At 36.7% G+C, this 16928-nt stretch overlaps 1 long non-coding RNA gene across 1 annotated transcript in view; it reads left to right on the forward strand.

The window, feature by feature from the left end:
- Nucleotides 1–1623: 1623 nt before the first annotated feature.
- Nucleotides 1624–16928, forward strand: part of LOC107838239 (uncharacterized) — a 50766-nt gene continuing 35461 nt past the window's right edge. The window contains exons 1-2 of the long non-coding RNA XR_001664309.1: nucleotides 1624–2063; nucleotides 2135–2255. This is a non-coding gene — a long non-coding RNA (uncharacterized LOC107838239). The remainder of the gene's footprint in view (nucleotides 2064–2134; nucleotides 2256–16928) is intronic.

Here is a 16928-nt window from a genome sequence, read left to right on the forward strand (position 1 = left end):
CATTATTAGTGACTTTAATGTGTAATCTACATGAACTTGAAGAAAAACACAGGATGAAACTGATTTTTACCCAACCAGTGAAACCTTTCAGCACCTAAAACCCAAACCGCAAGTCTATGGAGCTCAATTAATGGAAAATGTAAACCTTTACATACAGTTTTGGGGGGGAAAGAAAGTACACCCTCTGTAAACCTATCTGGTCTTTACTGGGTTTCAGTTGTAGAGAACTGCCCAACAGTTTTACAGTTTTTAATGTAAAATTGTGTTGTATGGAGCAACACAATGCCAAGATGGAAAGACATCAACTTTAACTTCAGGGGTAAAATGTAGAATGTAGTGACCACGAATGCCTCTGTATACCAAAGTAACCAAAAGGTCATGTCTGGTTCTGTTATCATTTCAGCTGGGGATCCTCAGGGTTCTGTGTTTGGCCCAGTTCTGTTCTGCTGTACATTATCTCTTCCAGTCACATTCTGATTTACCAACATCTTTACGGAGATGAAACCAGATTCTGAACTGACTCGGGTTTCATTCTTCAGGATCTGGACCATTTGATGTCACTGTTGACATCATAAACTCTACAGCAGAAAAGTCTCCTCTGATTGGCTGAAAATCAATCCAAACAGGAAGTTAACGCTGAAACCCGACTGCAGAAACAGAAGAAAATGGAAGCATTGCAGAGTTGGTTAGTAACTAGTTACAATTACTTTGGTAACTTTTTTTTTTTTAATTTACTTTTAGGAATATTTTTACCACACTGTACTTTTTACTTTTACTTTAATTTTAATTTTAAGTATCTCTACTCTTACTTGAGTAAAATTTCTGGATTTTCTACAAACGGAATGAAAGACAAACATGTTTTAACCAAAAATTCACCAGACACAGACCTGCAATTTAATAAGTTTGAATTTGAAAGAAACTGATTTGGACATTTTTATTTTGCCTGATTTTGTTTTTGTTATTTTTTTTGTCATTTTAGTCCTTAGAAAAACAAAATTTCCACTTATCTTTCTATCTTGGTCCATCCGATTATGTAATATTTAAATATTAAACGATTGATAATTTCATTAGTTTCTCAGTATTTCAGTAGACTTTTTACCAAATACTTTTTTACTCTTGTTTGAGTAATTACTTAATTTTTCCTTTTCTTGAGTTAGAATACGTTGAAGTAGTCCTACTCTCACTTCAGTACATTTTCGTGTACTTTACCCACTTCTTCTTTTATCATTATTACATTAATACTGTTAGATATTCTGCATTGGAAACAGTTTCTAGTTGCTTTTATGTGTATTTATAAAATTTAGCTTTGAATGGAGCTGCTTTGTGTATAAAATATAAATTATTATAAAAAGTAACTTTGCGTTTGGTTGTTTAGGTTGATGTGGATTTATCAGAATGTTGTAAATAAACAGTGAGAAGTGAATAGATTGTAAATCTGCTCCATAGAAATATGTTGAAGTCGTTCTGCTCTGCTTATTTGTGACGCCATCGAATAGCAATGTCACTGTCCGTAGATGAACGTGTGAATCGGTTCTCTTCGTCGTGTAGATAAAAACAATCTTTGTCTAATATTTTTCCAGCTAATGTAAATTACGACTGGGTGTTGGTATGTAGTCTGTAATTACACGTGTCTTCCTCCTCCTCCTCCTCCTCCTCCTCGTCGTTTGGGTTCGTGGCGCCGGGCCTCCGCTGCCGTCCTGTTTGAAAGACGACTGCTGCTCCCTACAGTTTGAAAGCCGCCTCTTGCTGCGGCTCATCCTCACGCTGACTGCTGTCTGCGGAGAAAACCGAGCTGCAAAGCTGCAGCTGTGGCTTCATGAAGGGAAAATATTTGAAGCAGAGGAGAATGAATCGTCTTTCAACTGCTTCCAGGTCTTAAATAATTTCTGGTTTTGTTGGAGGGTTTGGTGTCCGACGATGGGCTGAATTAAAAATCAAATGCTTCTCTTGCTTAACGAGGGGCTGATCTGTGAATACTCTGAATGTTTGGCTCAAACGTCGTCTCAGAAAGCTCATTTTGGGCTAAAGTGGAAATAGATGTGGTGCTTCTTCCAGCGTTTAAGGTAATTATCATCTTCTCTCAGGTCAACACAGCGGAAAATATTATGCTACTCTAAGATTTGTGAGTTTTAAGGTGTGATCTGGTGCGCAGCAGCATATTGGCTCCTGATGTTTCGGAGGTGTGATGGAGTCTGGATCTTCTCCCGGCGGAGGCAGCACCAACACGGGGCTTTGGCTCGGAAATCCCACAAGAGGTAGAGGAACCGCACACTTTTATCTGAACTGTTGCAGCAACAAAATGTAAACCAAAGAGCCTTAATTAGCTAAAAATCCTCCTCAGGGAGCACAGAGCGAACTTTGACCTCAACGACAAATATCTCCTCAGAAAACTTTTAAACTTAAAGTTTAATGTCAGAAATTAAAAGGAAATGAGTCTGAATGTCACATTTATCACAAAATAAATAAAAACATTAAAGCAAAACTACATGGATTAATAAATAATTTGGTAAATTCACTAATAATATAAACTGAAAATCAATTTAGTAAATAAATGCTGCATAAATAAACACAATCAGACAAACATATGAATATTAAATAATAAATTCATCAATAATAAATGGATTCATTCAAAACTAATAGAATTGCTGAGTAAATAAACATAATTATTATTCAAATAAAATAAAATATGGATTAAATAAATAAAAAATTAAAATATCTTTACTCAGTTCAATAAAAACTTCCAGATAGAATAATAAAAAAATCAGGTAATTAAAAATTAATTATGCTAAACCAACAGATAGTAAATATGTCAGAATAAATTATAATCAATATGTTAACAGGTTAATAAATTATTAAAATAGTTTAATTAAATGATAAATAAAAAATGTGTGCATAAATATATAATTATTAAATATAAAAATGAATATTGGGATCCCAACAGATCAATAAATAATGAATATTTGAGTATTTCTAGTTTTAATGAAGACTAATAATATATTATTGTATTATTTTATATACAGTAAATTAATGACTAATTGAATTAAATTATTTTTTTCATGTGTTGTGAATAAATTTTGAAATCGCAGCTTTTACTCCCAAAAAGGGTAAAAAATGACTCGTTTTTTCTTTGAGCGTTTATCTTAAGTTTACCTGTCACCGCTCGAGGGTTCGGATTAAAGCGAACGAGAACATCTGATTGTGCACAAGTTTGAGTTTAATCCAGCACAGAAACGGCAGAAGAAGAAGAAGCAGAAAGAGAAGAAGAAGAAGAAGAAGAGGGGGGAGGTGAAAGTTGAAGCTCCAAATGGAGATGCTCTGACTTATCTGCAGCCGCCTTAAGTGAAGCCGCTCGGAGATAGACGGAGTGAAAAGAAACCAGCGATTGTCTTCTCGCTCTGCCTCCCTCGCCGTAATCTGATTGGGCACGTTCTCTCGAATCGAGGGCAACGCCAAAACAAAAGATCACCAATCAGATAGACGGGGCTCCCACTGAAGTTCCTGGCATGGCATGAATGCTTTGCCCCTCTCATGTGCGCTCGTATCTAGCGGTGAGATTCCCCGTGTCGCTTTTATGTGTTAATCGTCACCGCTCAGTGAGACTATTGTGCTATCTGCATCGCCGGGGGGAGGAAACCGCAGAAAAGGAGAGGAGTTTATATCAGGAATGAATGCGAGGCGGCGCAGGCTGCCAGGACTGTTTCACACGAGCTGAGAATCACCTCATCCCCCCCGTTGACGAAGGTCCAAGAGAGCAATTGCTGCTCTGCCACCTCTAGCTGATGGGAACCGGAGCATCAAGTACAGGAACGGTTGCTACCTGAAGTATTCCTCGTTTTAGGGCCGCGACATCGACATGTTTGAAGCTACGTAGAGAGGAACGTTTCTACAAGACCAGAAATCTGTGATTTATCACATTACACTGCAAAAACATAAAACATTATTATTCCTCTCTAGTTCATCATACAAATATCTTAGTACATTTAAATTAAGACAAAACTTGCTGACTTTTTTTTTAGTCAAGTCCAGTCTTGGTCTCTCGGTCTTGGACCGTCTGGTCTCGGTCTTAGAAGATCCAGTCTTGAAAGGTCTGGTCTTGGTGTTGGAGGGTCTGAAGTTGGTCTTTGCTTCACTTCTTGATGATGACGACTTGCATGAAGCCGGTTGATAACATAGCTTACGAAGTACTAAATAGTTCTTGTCGTCACTTTGATCCAGAGTTGGATAGTAACTAGTTACATTTACTCAGTTACATCTACTTGGGTAACTTTGTAGGGTAACTTGGCCGCTGCTGCTGAGAGCGGCGCCCTCAGGAACCCCTTAGTTGGGCTTTACTGAAACGAGATTTTGTTGTGCTTCTGTTTAGTAACAATAAAATCACTCTGATTCTTATTTTAGGAATATTTTTACTGCATTGTACTTTTTGATTTTACTTCAGTAATTTTACTATGAAGTATTTCTACTCTTACTTGAGTAAAATATGTGGATTTTCTACCCACTAAATGAAAAACAAAAATGTTTGAACCAAAAATTCACCAGACACATAAACACACCTGCAGCTTTTGTTAAAGATTAATATGGAAAGACCTGAATTTTGTTTGTCATTTTGGTCCTTAAAAACCAAAATTTCCACTTAAGTTTACATTCTGGACGTCTGATGATGTATTTCTTAAATATTAAATGATTGATAATTTGATCAGTTAGTAGTTGATGAGACTTTTTACCAAATACTTTCTTGAATAATTTCTTTTACATCCACTTTTCACAGTTATGAAGGTTGATGTGGATTAATTGGAATGATGGAAATTTACAGTGTGAAGTGAAAAGATTGTAAATCTGCTCCGTCACAGCTCAGCTCTGACTGCTGTGAGTGTGTGTGTGTGGGCGAGAGAGAGAGAGAGAGAGCGTGTGTGTGTGTATGTGTGTGTGTGTGTGAAGCAGATGCCATTCTGCTGATCTCAGCTCGCATCCATCCCATTTATCAGTCCCAAATCCTCTCCAAGAGTCCGACGGGAGCGAGCTGCCGCTTCCCACCGCGGGTCAGGAGGCGGCCGAACCGTCGCGGGTCGACCTTCGCCTGACAGTGAACATCTGCCTGCTGAAGAGTCGCAAGCTGCCACGGAAACGACAACAACAGTCGGTGTGTGTTCGTCACCGACGGACGAATATGTTGACGAACATTTCTGTGGGACCTGTTGGATCTGAACGAGATTTAATGAGTCCAAAACGTCAAATTGCAGAAATTTAATTCTGTTTTCAGTTTCTCATCTTTAATTTCAAGAAAATACATAGAAATAACAGGAAAGTACAAATATTTAACTGTAAACAGCTACAATATTGAGTGAAATAGTTCAATAAATAGCTAAGAAATTTAAACTTAGCTTAAAAACTGTAGGTAGCATGTGAGCCATCGCTAGCTTGTTTTTGTGTTTAAGATTATGAAATTGTACTTTTAAGTACAAAAAACAAAAACAATAAAAACTACAAACGTATAACTTTAAACACTATTGAGTAAAATAGTGTAATAAATACAATTTTTAAACAAACATGACATTTTGAACCTTTCAAAAACAACAAAAAGTTCTAGTAATGAGTTGACAATTAAATTTTATTTTCTGTTTTTATGTTTACAATTATTAAATTATATGTTAATTACAATAAAATGCACAGAAATAACAGGAACATGCAAAAAAAAATACAAATATTTCACTTTAAACTGCTTCAGTATCGAGCGTAATCGTGCAAAAAATAAATTGCAAGTCAAATTTAAAGATTTGTTCATCACTTTAATCAAAAGTTTCAGATCTTTAATCTTGCAACAGATGCTTCAGTTTAAAAAAGAAAAACAAACTGTTCACATTGTACTGCTACTTTCTGATTTTGTGTATAAAATGAATAAATTATAGGAAAACATGAAAACTAGAAATGTATAAGTTTAAACAGCTGCAGTATTCAGCAAAATAGTGCAATAAAAAGCAGAATTTTTTAAAGAAATCTGAACATTAGATTAAAAACTGTTGTTAGCATGCACCGCTAGCATGTTTTTGTGTTTAAAATTGTGAAATTATATGTTTGCAATAAAAGGCACATATATAACTATAAATATATAACTAAACATCTACAGAATTGAATAAAATAGTGTTATAAATACAAATTTAAAACAACTACACAAGTAAAAATGAAAGATAAAAATTTCCTGCTGCTTTTTAACAAACATTATTTGACAATTTAGAGTAAAATAATGTAAAACTAAAATGATGAAAACACTTTGCCCACAACTTTCTGCTTCGTTTTAACAAACAGAACTTTAACCTCGTTTCAGTTTCCAACAGAAAATAGAAACAGAAAATGTTTTGGAACCAGAACAGAGGCGAGTTAAAAACCAGGGTCAAAGGTCGCGCTGCGCCTCATTACGGATCATTTGCAGCAGCAGGGTTCAAAGGTTGCATGCATTAAGCAGGAACGCCGTGGAAGCGTTTGGCGTTCCTGCAGACGTTCAGTCAAGATGGCGAGAGGCTTTTCCTGTCAAGCATATGCGCGCTTCCTCCCTGAATCCTGCAGCTTTGATGGAGCTCAGAAAGATCCGATCTCATCCATCAAGGCGGGAGGAGACGGCGAGTCAGCGGGGGGGGAGCTGCAGAACAGAAGTCGGGTTTTGCCACCGTACCGAACGCTCGTTTTATTGACGTGGGAAGGAAGACTCGGGCAACGAGCTGCTCTCATTCTTGCGTGTCGAGTCCTTCTGCTGGCGCCCAAATCCACAACGGTTCTGGATTTTGAGAAATACGGGGGCAGCTGGCGTTCCCACAGCCGGGCAGGAATTAACTCGCTGCAACCCTATCTGCTCTGCACCTGGGCGGCGGCGGCCCGACCTGCACCTTTGACTACGCCGTTGACAGGAAACATGTGCTGCCGGCTCACAGCAGAGCCGACCTGCGTTTTCAGTTATTGGTGGATCAAAGTTTGTTCAGTTGGAAAAATGGCAAACAGGTGATTTTTATGAATAAACAGTTTAAAGTTTTAACTCAGCCAGCTGTAGCTTTTTACCGTTATTAACAATGCATTTATCTACTTATATTTTTAGAGTAGAGAGGAGTCTGTTGAAAAGCAAAAAAGAGTCTCAATAATTTTACTTTTGATAATTTTACTTTTGAGATCATTAAAACTAATTTCACTGTCAGTGACGACAGATTTGAGAAGTTTCTAAAAACTTATTTTCAAACAAGACGACTGGCGCTGCAGTCAAATAATTTAAAAGACGATTTCCCTTTTTTCTCTCTTTTTAGGTAAAAGTGTTTGAGTGAGAAACACGATTAAAGGTGGTCAAGAGAAAAACTCAATGGAAATGCAATTGTAACGTAATTTAAAAAATATATATAAACTTTTAATGAATAAAAAGTCAAATCTGGATCTTGAGACACTTTTAACAGTGATGACATGTTTAAGGACTGTCAGAAAACCTAAAACTTTCCTTTTTATGTTTTTATCTGATGATTGTTGAAAAAAGTATCAAAAGCTCCAATAAAAAAAATTGAATTTAGTTTTAGTGTTACTTGATTGTAATTTATTTTCTTTTTTGGAAAAAAAGGAAGTATTTTAGAAAGATAACAGTTATCTTAAAATTTGTTCAAAAATGTAATAGCAGTATTTCTAACAACTTAGTGTTTTTAGTAGAATATTATGCTTTATTCAGGCGTTTATAAACTTCTTCAGATCAATATTAATTTGCAAAGAAACATTTCTTGTAAATTTGAAAATGTAAGTTAGCTTATAAAGTTTCACCTGTTTGGTTAAAAATCAATATAAAATATTTTTAAGTATTTAAGTTTATTTATTAAAGTTTATTTTATTGTGCGGAAGAGTTTTGTGTAGATAGTGACGTTTTTTGATAACATTTTACACCTGATTTACCTCAATTATATTTAGCGTTTAGCAAGTTAGACAAAAGTTTGATATTTAAATAAAAAAAACATTTTGTAATAAATTTATGTTGTATATTATTAATTTAGCATAAATATAAATCAGTATCCATTGACCTCCAGGAATTATAAATGATATAAATATTGTAAATGTCCAGTAATATATATTAATAAACATATTGTCTCCTATTGTCATTTAGATTAAATACGATTTAACGGTTACCGTGGAGATTAAATACATCATCACTAGCATGTCGCCAACGGCAACCGTACAGATTGGACACAATGTGTGTGCTAAACAGACACATTGTCTCTGGAAACCACAGAGATTTAATACGATGTTAACCGTAATTATATAGATTTAACACTTTAACGTTATAAATTTAACAAGAGGTTAATTATAGTTTTACAAATTTAGCACAATGTAAAACAAATTTCTAAATTTAACATGTTACCGTAGATTTAACATGACTTCCACTGTATAGATTTAACTTGTAAACTTTGTAGATTAATCTCAATGTCGACTGTAGTGATCAAGTTTAAACACGACGTTAAACGTAAGATTTAAAGAACGATTTATCCTTACGCTTTAAAACTCGTCGTTTCAGGTAACGATATAAACATGATGTCAACGGTTAACACTTAAACGTTTTTGGTAATCATTTAAACATAATAAACACAATGCCCATTATAAACATACAGTACATTTAAAATGTTTCTGAAAAATACACACAGTGGTTTATATTGAGCAAAGGGTGTCCAAAGTACGGCTCGGGGGCCATTTTGGGCCCTCAGAACAATAGTGGGCGGCCCTTGATTTCTACTCAAGAATAGTCTAAATTTGAAGTTTAAAAATGATGCAATCAAAATCCTAAGATGGGAAATATAAGGTGCAACACAAAGTATTCATCCAGGTTTCTGGTTTCAATTTAATCTAATTTATTAATAAAAGGGACCAAAAACATTGAAACTGAACAAAACTGAACAAAATCCTGTTCTTGTTGCTGAAAAGACACAAAAACAAATCTGGAAAAAGACGATCAATCTGAATACACAAACTCTACAGTAATTGCCTAAAGAAATCTGATCTCTTTGCTTATTTTATTAAAATATTGTGAGTTGAGCTGATCATTAATCAAGGTAAAAATAATTACAACCCAGATAGTAAAAGATGCTAATCTGATGTTGAATGGAGGTCAAAAACTTTGATTTTTGGTTGAGGTCGACAATTGATGGTTAATCAACCATCAACCAACAATTTGATTAATTGGTTAGAATTGGTTGAATAAATGTCATGTTATGGTTGAATTCTAATAATTGAAATGCCAAAGTTTAACCAATGTTGAATTATTTTGACCATTTCTCATTTTCTGTTAATAAATCCTAAATTTTTGCTTGGAATTTCGGAGACATGCTGTCAGTAGTTCATAGGATAAAGGAAAAATGTTCATTTTACTCAAACATATAAATATAAAATGTAAAATCAGAGAAACTATCATTTTAAGTCGTCTCCCGTTTTTTTTCCAGAGTTGATTCCTAAACTTTGATTCAATACAAAATCAACACAAATGTGGATTTAAATCCACATTTAGACTCAACATGTAAGCCACCAACCACTTTTTGTACAATTTAAACCATATTTTAATGTTAATTCAGTCCTATTTTGTTTTCAGGGAATAATAAAGAAAACTTGACATTTATAGTCCATTTTATTTTATATGTCTACATAATCCACTGGTTTTCTGTTGTCAGCTCTGCAGAACCCAGATTACGTTTAATAGTTTGGGGTATTACAGCAGAGAATCTCCCAAACTGCCTCCTCCATGACGCCATCGCCAGCATGAGTTCACTGGGTCGCCGTGGTGACAGGCAGGCGTGGTAAACAGCGGTGAGGAGCGAACATGTTGTCGCCCGTGTTGAACATCTGACCTGGCTGGAACCTGCGGCGCGCGGCGCAGCTGAACAGGAGGCCGTCTGGATGGGAGGGAGGGAGGCTTGGCGGCGCGCGTTGGCTCCCCGCCCCGGTCCCATTGACCAGACAGCTGAACTGTAGCGAGGGACGCAGGGAGGGGAGCAAATGGATGCAGCTTACATGAGAAAATAATAATCTGTGCAGTTAACTGTCATTCAGGGTCCATCTTTGCTGGGTGTCTTTATTTGTTTTTTTTTTCTTTCTCCCATTTCAACTGGTAAAGAGATTAATCACTCGGAAAGCTGTTAACACCTGTCAGAGTATTTTATATTACACATAAAAAAGAACAGACTATAAAACTGATAAATAATCTGTTTTATTAACGGGGGCATGCGATCGTAGAGTCCTAATAAATCTGTCAAATCATGACGGACAACATTAATCCCCTCACCCCCCAAAAAAAAAAAAAAAAGGCGTTGTTATTGACTTGGACGCGGCGTAAACACGTGTCCACGTTTTTTCCCTTTTCCTCAGCTGTGATGATCTCTGTGCGCTTGTGTTAGATCCCCGTGGGGTCCGGCTGTTGGACCTTCCCACCCGGACTCGGTTCCAGCCAATCAGGTGCTGATGTGTCCAAACAGGAGACGGACTGTGTGGACAGATGGCGGGCTGACCTGGAAAACCTGCCCCTGTTTCAGGGTTCAGCGGCCGGCAGATGACGGGTATTACTTCCTTACCTGGAGAGACGAGTGGGTTACCAAATAACACTTTGTCTCTAACTTGTTGTGCTTTCTGGTCACATTTTTATTACTTTTTTCAAAATAATTATGCGCACAGTTTCAAAAATGTACCCCACTTTGGTCAGGGTGTCCTTTAAAAAACCTTAAATTCATGTATCTAAGATTAATGCCTTAAAATAATTTTAAAATTTAACTTAAATTTTGTCTTTTAATCTCGTATTCCATGAAGGTTTTTGGGTTTTTTTGCGAAGGTGTAAGTCACACACACAGGCGGTTGTGGCTACTACTAACTAGATGCTAATATAGCCTTGTCTAGCTAACTAGTTAGCAAGATTTTGTCTAGCTAACTAGTTAGCTCTTTGCGTAAGTGTAAAGTTTGCTTCATAACGTCTGTCCTGGTTTCTTCGTGACTTTTCTGTCTCTCAAACGTTTGAGTCATTCAAACAACATTGCATTCTAACTTGAGGCAGTTGTGGCTACCGCTAATTAGCTGCTAATGTGCTCTTGCTACCTTTGTGCATCTAAGCAGAAATTCGCCTCCATAACTTACTCATTTCTGTTGTGTACTTTAAAGTTTGACAAGTCAGTCTCACAAGGAGTACCACTTCTTTCATAATATACTTTCTTTCATAAGAGTCTTAAAAAGTGTTTGAGTTGGTAAAACCTGCAGGAACCCTGGATTTAAAGAGCAGCATCAGCTCATTACTTCACCTTTCGCCTGTGACTTACATTTATCTCCGTCTCCAACCAGCCATGTAACCTGAGTGTCAGGGCAGATCCGTCTGGCAGAAAGTGCTTTTTGATGAAGTCGTTCATAAATTTTAATACAACATGTCAGCTAACATGATGTATAGAGTGAGAGCTCATTCATATTTCAGATGGTTTGCTGTTGAGAAAGCAGCCTTACTCGGCTCTAAAGCTGTTTGATTGTAGCTCAAGTTCAACTCTGATGACTGTTTTTACTGATTTTTGATAAACTAGGTTTTGTCACCAATAATGATACATAAAACAAGAATCAGTAGGTTTGTACTCAATCGTGCAGTTTTGTAAATATTTACGTTTCCAATCAAATAAGTAAGGCTAAATTGGCTTAGCTATATAGCTTTGCAATAGTTAACTTAAAAAATAACTTTTCTTTTTATTTAAAAACTAAGTTTAAGAAACATTTTATGACAGAGTATCGGGGCCAGACTTTGATTCTTCTGTTAAATTACAAGAATAAAGTCATAATAGAAGAATAAGGACTTCATTCTTGTAAAATTATGAGAAAAAATGTGTTTTAATGAGAGCAAAGCTCCGATAGTTAAGACCTGATGTGACCAGCTCGTCTGATCCCTGATTAGTAGTTTTTATTACCATTTCAAATTCCTACTAATGATAATTTAATGCTAATGTATTAAAAATTGTTTTATTACATATGACATATTAATTTATGTCATACGAAATATGACATACAAGATGCTCAACATTCTTAAAGCTTTAATTTAATTGAGCTAGGTAGCATTTATTAGCTAACACTAGCTAAAAACAGTCTGACTAACATTTCTATTGCGTATGGCACATAATTATAAAATAGTATCATGGGTGGAAATGTAAACTTCAGTATTTTTTTCATGTATTTAAAATAAGACAATATTAGCTTACTATGCTAGCTTTATGGCTAGGTAGCTTTCTTTTAGCTAACCTTTGCCTCCAAATTCCAGCTGAACTTGTTTAATGTATAAAGCTTCATTGGCAGTGATGGATTTATAGTTTTTCTGGTGCTTATCTTGTGAAATGAATTAAAACAAAGAAAATGTTAAACATGCTGATACATTTCAGTAATTCTGTTCCACAGAATGGTGACAAAAGAGATATTTTCTGTTGCATGATTGGATTATTATCCCATACTAACTGTGTGAAAATAAATTTTAGAGGATTACAGTTGGGAGAATATACAGACTCACCTTTAAATTTACTTCTTTTATGGCTGAAAGTTAAATATCTTTCAGTCCTACTGATGTAAAAAGCCTCCAGACTGAGTGTTTAAACCAGAGGCATGCTGAAATCGTCCGCATGTGATGCTGCTCTGAACAGCTGGAAATCATATCGAATTATTCTGCACACTTTTCTCTGCTGAAGGTGGCTGATATCTGATTTTTCCACCCTAAGCCTCCCGCCTTGTATGAAAATGAGACACATTACCGGTCCATTAATTGATCCGAGCCCTGCTTTGAAATGTGGACGTTCCTGAGAATCAGAAATTAGGCCGGGCTCCAGGGCCAATTAGGTGAGCCTTCGCCACATCTCCACCGGCTCCTCCGACGAATTTCAATCAATCCAGACCGGCCGCAGGTGAAATGCCAGACGAAGTCGCCACTTGCTGCTATGAATGCTAAAGGCGGGCTTGCATGCTAATGCTATTCATGTTCACATCATGCAATGCATGCAGCACATGGGGGCAGAGGCTAATAGTGTCTCGTTGGCTGGTTTTACCTTTCATGATCTTCTGGCTGCGGCTAAACATCATCGACTAATCAGAAGCGGAGGCTTTAATCAACACTAGCTTCTGTTTTTACCTCCACCAATAAAAGAAACTGGAAATCCAGTAACATCTAATAAATAAAGAAAAAGAAAGTAATTATTCCTCTGAGAATAATTGACTGAAAAGATGTATAGTTGCAGCTAAAAAAAATCTAAATGTTTGAATATACTTAAACTTTCCCTAAAAATGATCAAACTACTGGCTTCAAATCTGAATGTTTTCATTTTTATTCCAAGTTCATTTGTTTTAATGCATCTAAAATGTAAACAATGGCTGAGTTTTAAAGGCCTAAAATGTGAGCTAGCCGTTAGCTTTACCTTGAACTCAAACTAGAACTTTAGCAATTTCCTAATTTTCTGAGTAATGTTCCAGTTAAGTTCCTCATGAATCTATGAAAGCATAAAATGTAGAGTAATTGATATTTAATTACTGAAACATCAAGAATTTTTAAAGTTGATTTAGATAAAAGCAAATTAGCCTTGGCTAGCATGATAGCAAGACCTAGCGTGTACAAATTTATAAATGTAGGTCTCTAGAAAACAGCAATATTACAAAAAATTAGTCAAAATAGTTATCTCTAAATTATTTTATTAAAGTTTTTACATTCTATAATGTGGACATTTCCCAACTAAGCTGATCTGTTTAGTTCTTTTACAACAAGTTTGAAGCTAACCATTAGCTTTACATCCTGCTCCGATAGCTACTTTAGAGCTTTAAAATGTAATGTTCGAATTACTTTAAAATGAATTTATAACATTATGACTATATTGTAGCGTACAGAAACAAGTAAAAATGGTTTAAATGAACATTTTTTTTGTTTTTAATTAACTTGAGTTGACTACAAGAACTGTGCTATTTTAAACATTAAATATAAATTTTAAGATAAAAAAAATACATTTTAGCTGAAAAAATAAAATTTCTTTTAGTTTTTTATAAATATTCAAACAAACAAAAAACAAAAACACATTTTAAAAGGTTTAGCCGTGAATAACAATGGTTCATGTTTGTGTTGTTGCGAACTCTCCCGGTGCGCATGGCTCGGTTTCTGTCATTCTGGAGCCGTATAATCCCTGGAGCTGCCTGGCTGACCATGTGCTGTGTTCAGATGTGTCCTGCCACTCTAAACCCTGATGTAATCCCGCGATCAGCCAGCATGAGCTTTAATTGAAATAATCCCTGCCGATGAGCGGCGCGGCGCTGCAGCCGGAGCCAGTTCCATGATGGGTCCAGTTTAACCCACTGTGTGACTCTGACCTTTCCCTCGCTGCTCGCTGGGACCATCTGAACCCGGCCCAGTACGGACATCTGGTCCGATACTCGGGAGGTCGTTTGATCCGCCTGGTTGGTCCCAGAGGCCTTTCGGGTCCTCTCGGACTTACAGTACAACGCTGCTGGAAAAAAAACTGCTTGCATCAGCAAGACGAGGAAGGAGCTGCTGTTTCTGTCGCTAAATGCAGAATTTAAGATCTGCAGAATATTTAAAGTAAATAAAATCACATAACCAATAATAAATGCCAACCTACATTCCCAGGCTTGGCATTCCGTCTTGCATATTACTGTTTACATGCAGAAATTTTACGCTTTCACACAATATCGGAGGAAAAAAGACGACTCAAACATCAATGTTAGCAAAATGAAACCTGGAGTTGTAGGTATGATTAATTCAGAGTAATTTGCCGCAGAAAAGGAGAAAAAAAAACGCAGAAAAAACATTTAAAAACTCAAAACCACTTTTTTCTCGCTCTTTGTGTCAGCTACGCTACAGAGACTCGTTACCATGGCAACTGACTTACAACAAGATTCAACACCAATAACTACACAAACATTTCCCACAGCATTCAGTCTATTGCAGTTTTGTGTTTTCATGCCTTTTTTTTTTTACAAACTGAACTAAAACACAGAATTCTGCAGTACGTCTACATGTCAAGATTGTCACAGTCAAGCTAGCGTAGCATACTTTTTCTTTAATTAAATCTTTTCACTAATCTGTGAAATGTGATTCCTTCCTACCTTATCTAGTTGTTCACATTTAGTAGAAAAGTTGACATGTAGTCCCTTTTTCTTTCACATATCATGCGTACATTTTAGATTTAGCACGTTATGCTAACAAATTGACAGCTAACAGCAACAGTAGTCATTGTCTGTGAGAAAGAATTGCTTTCTCTCTAACTATTTAGCTAGTTTTTACTAGCACTCTCACCTGAATCAGGGGTGTCCAAACTTTTTGTGTCAATAAATAACCTGTTCAGTGAAGTCACCTGAAAGCGTTTTTTCTTTTCAGAACAAAAAGTTTACTCATTCTTTCTAAAGAGAAGCGTGATTAAAACTCAAGAAGAAATGTCTTCTGCCTAAATGTTTTCAGTAAACTGACATAATCCAATAAAGTTGAAGCCAAACATGAGGCTAAACTTAATAAAAGCAGCTCCCTGCCTTGTGTTTGTAATGTGTCAGCTGCTGCTCTCTGATGGATGTTTAGCTTTAACATCTGCAGAGCGTTTGGCGTGTCACCCCGGCCGATTCAGGAGGACGTTTGCCTCGTTTTTTCACTTCTCACTCCGCTTCAGAACCGCATTGTTATTTATCTATTTCAAATTATTGATCTTCTACAAACATTTTTCAAGGTATCTTAATTACTCGCAAAAGAAGCGGCGCCTTGGCCGGCGGACAACACAAATAAGTTAATTTGCATTTCTGTGTTGTGAGTGTTTTGGCAGGCGGCGTGCCGGTCCAGATTGTAACCCCTATTTCTGCCTCCAAAAACCTGCCTTGGAGGAGCGTCCACGGAGGGATTAGGGATTTAGTGGGGAAGGTAAGTGTGACTACAAGCTTTGGCTCGCCATCTGCTCCCCAGCAGAGTTGAGGCCAACCTGTGCAGCCTGCAGCAAAGACCTGGGCACTGTGCTAACTCCGGCTCGAGCCAACCTGGCGCCCGCGGCCCCAATCACCAACAGTCTGCTGATTAGTTGTAAGAAGCGCTCCATATGTAGCAAAGTTTTTCCCCCCTCTCTCCGTCTCCTTCCCTTCCTTCCGTCCTCGTGTATTCTCTCATTAAATAAAGATGGATGTATGGAATATCTGCCATTTTTTTTTATTTTTTTTTTTGAGCAAATGGCAGATCGCCGTCGGTCGTCTGGCAAGGCGAAAACGAGCCTGTTCTTCTTCCGTCTCACCTCTGACAGAATAATGCCGAGCCAGAGAGGAAGGGAGAGGAAGATGAAGAAGAAATCCTGGCTCTCCTCCTCCTCCTCCTCTTCCTCTCTTTCTTCTTCTTCTCCTCCTTCTCCCCTCTTCTGCCTGGCAGCTCCAGGAGACAGATGACAGGGGTTTGTGGCCGTCTGATCACCCCTGGGTGGGTTTTTCTCATTTATTCATCGCCGGCTTATTGGAGGAAAAAACAGGAGGAACCCAGGAAAAGTAATCACACCCTTCACATGTTCCCATTTTACCATTTCCACAAATAAAAACCTGAATTATGCTGAAATTTACACAAATATATACAATAGCACACCATCTTTATAGTGAAACAAGGTGGTGGCAGTATTATGCTGCGAGGACTTTCTTCATTTTGTGTATAAAACTGCAGGAATCTAAATTTTGCCTTAAATTTGTCGTCCTATTCCCTTATTTACAGTTTTTATTAGGTCATAATTAAAAATATACCATGTTTTAGTTTCAAATTTAGCATTTAAATGGAGTAAAGTTAATTAAGCTTAAAATTGTTTTAAAATGGTGAAATACTTCATTAAAATAATTCCCAACATACCGCCCCCTGCTGCTCAAGATTATAATATACACATAGCAGAAGTTTTGAAAACATTAACAAAAATACTTTGTTT

Source organism: Poecilia formosa, unplaced genomic scaffold (assembly GCF_000485575.1).
Source record: "Poecilia formosa unplaced genomic scaffold, Poecilia_formosa-5.1.2 Scaffold229, whole genome shotgun sequence".
Lineage (NCBI taxonomy): Eukaryota > Metazoa > Chordata > Actinopteri > Cyprinodontiformes > Poeciliidae > Poecilia > Poecilia formosa.